The sequence below is a fragment of the Arachis stenosperma genome, chromosome 4 (genome assembly GCF_014773155.1).
Source record: "Arachis stenosperma cultivar V10309 chromosome 4, arast.V10309.gnm1.PFL2, whole genome shotgun sequence".
Taxonomy (NCBI): Eukaryota; Viridiplantae; Streptophyta; class Magnoliopsida; order Fabales; family Fabaceae; genus Arachis; species Arachis stenosperma.
Window position 1 is genome coordinate 69,299,832 of NC_080380.1, and position 6,467 is coordinate 69,306,298.

The window sequence follows — 6,467 nt, forward strand, 5'->3', positions numbered from 1 at the left end:
TTGAAGCATCCTTAGTACTGCCTGGTGCAGCTTACATTCCAGACAGACTCTGAGAGATCATATTGACTTGCTGAGTCAATATTTTATTCTGAGCCAGTATGGCATTCAGAGTATCAATCTTAAGAACTCCTTTCTTCTGATTCGTCTTATTGTTTACAGGATTCCTTTCAGTAATGTACATGAATTGGTTATTTGCAACCATTTCAATGAGTTCTTGAGCTTCTGCAGGCATCTTCTTCAGATGAAGAGATCCTCCAGCAGAGCTGTCCAATGACATCTTGGACAGTTCAGATAGACCATCATAGAAGATACCTATGATGCTCCATTCAGAAAGCATGTCAGAAGGACACTTTCTGATCAATTGTTTGTATCTTTCCCAAGCTTCATAGAGGGATTCACCTTCCTTCTGTCTGAAGGTTTGGACTTCCACTCTAAGCTTACTCAATTTTTGAGGTGGAAAGAACTTTGCTAAGAAGGCATTGACTAGTTTTTCCCAAGAGTTCAGGCTTTCTTTAGGTTGTGAGTCCAACCATATCCTAGCTCTGTCTCTTACAGCAAAAGAGAATAGCATAAGTCTGTAGACCTCAGGGTCAACCCCATTAGTCTTGACAGTGTCACAGATTTGCAAGAATTTAGCTAAAAACTGATAAGGATCTTCCAATGGAAGTCCATGGAACTTGCAATTCTGTTGCATTAGAGAAACTAATTGAGACTTAAGCTCAAAGTTGTTTGCTCCAATGGCAGGGATAGATATGCTTCTCCCATAGAAGTCGGGAGTAGGTGCAGTAAAGTCACCCAGCACCTTCCTTGCATTGTTGTCATTGTTGTTGCTTTTGGCTGCCATTTCTTCTTCTTCTTTGAAGATTTCTGTTAGGTCCTCTACAGAGAGTTGTGCCTTAGCTTCTCTTAGCTTTCGCTTCAAGGTCCTTTCAGGTTCATGATCAGCCTCAACAAGAATGCTTTTGTCTTTGCTCCTGCTCATATGAAAGAGAAGAGAACAAGAAAATATGGAATCCTCTATGTCACAGTATAGAGATTCCTTGAGGTGTCAAAGGAAAAGAAAAATAGAAGGAAGAGGTAGAAAATTCGAACTTATCAAGGAAAGATAGAGTTCGAATTGTGCATTGAGGAGTAGTGTTAGTCCATAAATAGAAGGATGTGAGAAGAGGGGAAGAAATTATCAAAAATAAATTAAAAAGATTTTGAAAACATTTTGAAAAATACTAATTGATTTTCGAAAAATAAGAGTGGAAAAGAAATCAAGTGATTTTTGAAAAAGATTTTGAAATTAGAAATTTAAAAAGATATGATTGAAAACTATTTTAAAAAAGATGTGATTAAGAAGATATGATTGAAAAGTTATGGTTTTAAAAAGATGTGATTGAGAAGATATGATTTGAAAAACAATTTAAAAAAAGATTTGATTTTGAAAATTAATGACTTGTCTAACAAGGAAAGATATGATTCAAACATTAAACCTTTCTCAACAGAAAAGGCAACATACTTGAAATGTTGAATCAAATCATTAATTGTTAGCAAGTATCTTTGAAAAAGAAAGAAATTGATTTTGAAAATATATGATTGAAAAGATATGATTTGAAACAAAAAATTTTGATTTTGAAAAATTTTGAAAACTTGAAAAAAATTTGAATTGAAATCAAAATCTACCCTCTTGTGCCATCCTGGCGTTAAACGCCTAAAATGGTATCCATTCTGGTGTTTAACGCCCAAAACTCTACCCTTTTGGGCGTTAAACGCCCAGCCAGGCACCCTAGCTGGCGTTTAAACGCCATTTTTCCTTCCTCACTGAGCGTTTTGAACGCGCAGCTTTTTCTGTGTAATTCCTCTGCTGTACGTTCTGAATCTTCAATTCTCTGTATTATTGACTTGAAAAGACAAAAATTAAAAATGTTTTTGGATTTTTTTTATAATGAGGAATAATCAAAGTGCAACTAAAACCAAATAAACAATGCATGCCAGACACCAAACTTAGAAGTTTGTATACTATTGACACTAACAAAATGAGAATGCATATGAGAAACAACAAAACACTCAAGACAAGAGAATTTAAAGATCAGAACAAGGAAATCATCAAGAATAACTTGAAGATCAATGAAGACACATGAATGAATTCGAAAAAATGCAAGAAGAAAAGAAACATGCAATTGACACCAAACTTAAAATGAGACGCTAGACTCAACAAGAAACATAAAATATTTTTGGTTTTTATGATTTTGTAATTTTTTTTGGTTTTTTTTTTCGAAAATTGAGTGAAAATAAGGATATCAAAATTCTTAATGAGAATTCCAGGAATCATGCAATGTTAGTCTAAAGCTTCAGTCTAAAGAAATTAGACATGGCTAGCCAAGCTTCAGCAAGACATTGCATTCAAGAGCTAAATTGATGAGAATCAATCAGCTTTGGTGATGATAAGAACATCACCTTGAAACACTAGAATTCATTCTTAAGAATTCTAAAAAAAATACCTAAGCTAAGCAACAAGATGAACCGTCAGTTGTCCAAACTCAACAATCCCCGGCAACGGCGTCAAAAACTTGGTGTTGTTGCCGGATCAAAACTTGGCACTGTTATTGCAGGGAACTAATGCGAAACTGTAGTTAGGATATTTAATTCCCCGGCAACGGCGCCAAAAACTTGGTGCGCGAAATTGTGATCATCAATGGCGCCATCAACATGGTACGCTCAATTGCAATCTCAACTCTTTATCACAACTTCGCACAACTAACCAGCAAGTGCACTGGGTCGTCCAAGTAATAAACCTTACGCGAGTAAGGGTCGATCCCATGGAGATTGTTGGTATGAAGCAAGCTATGGTCATCTTGTAAATCTCAGTTAGGCGGATTCAAATGGTTATGGAGGATAAATGATAAATAAAACATAAAGTAAAGATAGAGATACTTATGTAATTCATTGGTGAGAATTTCAGATAAGCGTATAGAGATGCTTTGTCCCTTCTGTCTCTCTGCTTTCCAACAGTCTTCATCCAATCCTTCTTACTCCTTTCCATGGCAATCTGTATGTAGGGTTTCACCGTTGTCAATGGCTACCTCCCATCCTCTCAGTGAAAATGTTCAACGTGCTCTGTCACAGCACGGCTAATCATCTGTCGGTTCTCAATCAGGTTGGAATAGAATCCATTGATTCTTTTGTGTCTGTCACTAACGCCCAGCCTTCAGGAGTTTGAAGCTCGTCACAGTCATTCAATCATTGAATCCTACTCAGAATACCACAGACAAGGTTTAGATCTTCCGGATTCTCTTGAATGCCGCCATCAATTCTAGCTTATACCACGAAGATTCTGATTAAGGAATCCAAGAGATATCCACTCAATCTAAGGTAGAACGGAGGTGGTTTCAGGCACACGTTCATAGGTGAGAATGATGATGAGTGTCACGGATCATCACATTCATCAAGTTGAGGAACAAGTGATATCTTAGAACAAGAACAAGCTGAATTGAATAGAAGAATAATAGTAATTGCATTAACACTCGAGGTACAGCAGAGCTCCACACCTTAATCTATGGTGTGTAGAAACGCCACCGTTGAAAATACATAAGTGATAATAGTGATCATTGGCTTCGGCCTCAGAGAGGAAACCAGAAGAACCAAGATGAAAATACAATAGTAAAAGGTCCTATATGTAGAGAACTAGTAGCCTAGGGTTTACAGAAATGAGTAAATGACATAAAAATCCACTTCCGGGCCCACTTGGTGTGTTCCTGGGCTGAGCATTGAAGCTTTCATGTGTAGAGACTTTTTTTGGAGTTAAACACCAGCTTTTGTGCCAGTTTGGGCGTTTAACTCCCATTCTTGTGCCAGTTCCGGCGTTTAACGCTACACAGTTTTGAGCTGATTTGGAACGCCGGTTTGGGTCATCAAATCTCGGATAAAGTATGGACTATTATACATTTCTGGAAAGCCCAGGATGTCTACTTTCCAACGCAATTGAGAGCGTGCCAATTGGGCTTCTTTAGCTCGAGAAAATCCACTTCGAGTGCAGGGAGGTTAGAATCCAACAGCATCTGCAGTCCTTTTCAGCCTCTGAATCAGATTTTTGCTAAGGTCCCTCAATTTCAGCCAGAAAATACCTGAAATCACAGAAAAACACACAAACTCATAGTAAAGTCCAGAAAAGTGAATTTTAACTAAAAACTAATAAAAACATAATAAAAACTAACTAAAACATACTAAAAACATACTAAAAATAATGCCAAAAAGCGTATAAATTATCCGCTCATCAGAGGGTTACTATCAGCACTTGCAGGTGTCTGATCCCTCATTGGTGTTTGAATGCTAGGATTAGGGGTTTGATGGGCGTTTAATGCCAATTTTCCACCCTTTTCTGGCGTTTGAACGCTAGAACTGGACATGGACTGGGAGTTTAACGCCAGTTTTCACCCTTTTCTGGTGTTTGAACGCTAGAATTGGGCATCCACTGGGCGTTTAATGCCAAATTTTCACCCTTTTCTGGTGTTTGAATGCCAGAATTATTCCTTTCTGGGCTCTTACTATCCTCAGAGGGATTTTGGGCAGTGGTTTGCTCATCCTCTGTCAGTTGTTCCTTCTTTGACTTTTTGCTGCTTTGAGTTGAGGTATTTAATGTCTTCCCACTACTTAAATGAACAGTTTGGCACTCTTCTGTTATCTGTTTGAATAACAGTTTGGTTTCTTGTAGCATCTCTTTGAATTCTGCTAGCTGTTTTGTTAGAAAACATAATTGCTGATTGAGTTCAACAACTTGTTCTAGAGGACCAAGTTCAGTGGATACTACCTTAGCTTCTTCTTTCATGGAGGACTCATTGCTTAAGTACAGATGCTGATTTTTAGCAATTGTATCAATGAGCTCTTGAGCCTCTTCAATTGTCTTTCTCATATGTATAGATCCACCAACTGAGTGGTCTAGAGATATCTGGGCTTTTTCTGTAAGCCCCTAATAGAATATGTCTAACTGCACCCATTCTGAAAACATTTCAGAGGGACACTTCCTTAGCATCTCTCTGTACCTCTCCCAGGCATCATAAAGAGATTCATCATCCTCTTGTTTATAAAGCCTTGGATGTCCAGCCTTAGCTGTGTCATCCTTTTTGGAGGGAAATATTGATTCAGGAATTTGTCTGACAATTGTTTCCATGTTCTTATGCTGGCTTTGGGTTGGTTATTTAACCACCTCTTAGCTTGGTCTTTTACAGCAAATGGAAACAGCAATAATCTATAGGCATCCTGATCCACTTCCTTGTCACGTACTGTGTCAGCAATTTGTAAGAACTGTGCCAGAAACTCAGTAGGTTCTTCTTGTGGAAGACCGGAATACTAGCAATTTTGCTGCACTATGATAATGAGATGAGGATTTAGCTCAAAAGTGTTAGCTCTTATGGGGGGTATATAGATACTACTCCCATATGAAGCAGTAGTCGGGTTAGCATATGACCCCAGAGTCCTTCTGGACTGTTCATTTCTACTTAGGTCCATGATGGAGAAAGGGAGATGATGTGGATTGGAGATAAAAATATTATATTTATTATTTAAATTTTTTTAGAAAACCGAAAATAAAAGAAGATAAAATAAAATAAAATAAAATAAATGAAAGATTTTGGGTGAGGATTTCGAAAAATGAAGAGAGAGAAAGTGGTTAGGAAGTTTTGAAAAAGATATGATCTTAAAATTTTAAAGATTGAAACTTTCTTAACAAGAAAATACCAAACTTAAAAATTTTTAATCAATTTAGTGAACCAAGACAAGAGATTCGAAAATTGCATGTAAGAAAAAGAAAAAAGATTTTGAAAAATTTTATGAAGGATTTTCGAAAAAAATAAAAAGAGAAAATTGAAAAAAAGTTTGTTTTGAAAAAGGTTTAAGAAGATAATTTTAAAAATTGAAATTTTGACTTGACTAACAAGAAACTACCGAATTTTAAAAATTTTGACTAAATCAACTCAAGGAATTCAAAAATTATGAGTGAATAAAGGAAAAGATATTTTTTGATTTTTTTTCTTTGAATTTAATGAGGAATGAGAAAAACAATGAAAAGACATAAGACTTAAAATTTTTAGATCTAATGCTCCTTATTTTCGAAAAATTGAAGGGAAAACACCAAGGAACACCAAACTTAAAAATTTTTATACTCTAGACACTAATAATTCAAAAATACACAGGAAAACAAGGAAAGACACCAAACAAGAAAATTCAAAGATCAAATAAGGAAAATAAACAAGAACAACTCGAAAATTTGAAATAAAATAACCACATGCAATTGACACCAAACTTAAAACATGAAACTAAACTCAAAGAAAATAAAAGATTAATAAAGAAAAATGATATTTTTGAAAAAAAAAAATTTGAAAAGAAAATAACAGACTCTAAACCAAAAAGACAAATTTTTCCTAATCTAAGTAACAAGATGAATCGTCAGTTGTCCAAACTCGAACAATCCCCGGCAACGGCGCCAA

At 35.9% G+C, this 6,467-nt stretch overlaps 1 non-coding gene across 1 annotated transcript; it reads left to right on the forward strand.

The window, feature by feature from the left end:
- Window positions 1-331: 331 nt before the first annotated feature.
- Window positions 332-439, forward strand: LOC130977807 (small nucleolar RNA R71). Its single transcript, XR_009085482.1, has one exon. It is a non-coding gene; the product is annotated as a small nucleolar RNA R71 (small nucleolar RNA).
- Window positions 440-6,467: the final 6,028 nt, after the last annotated feature.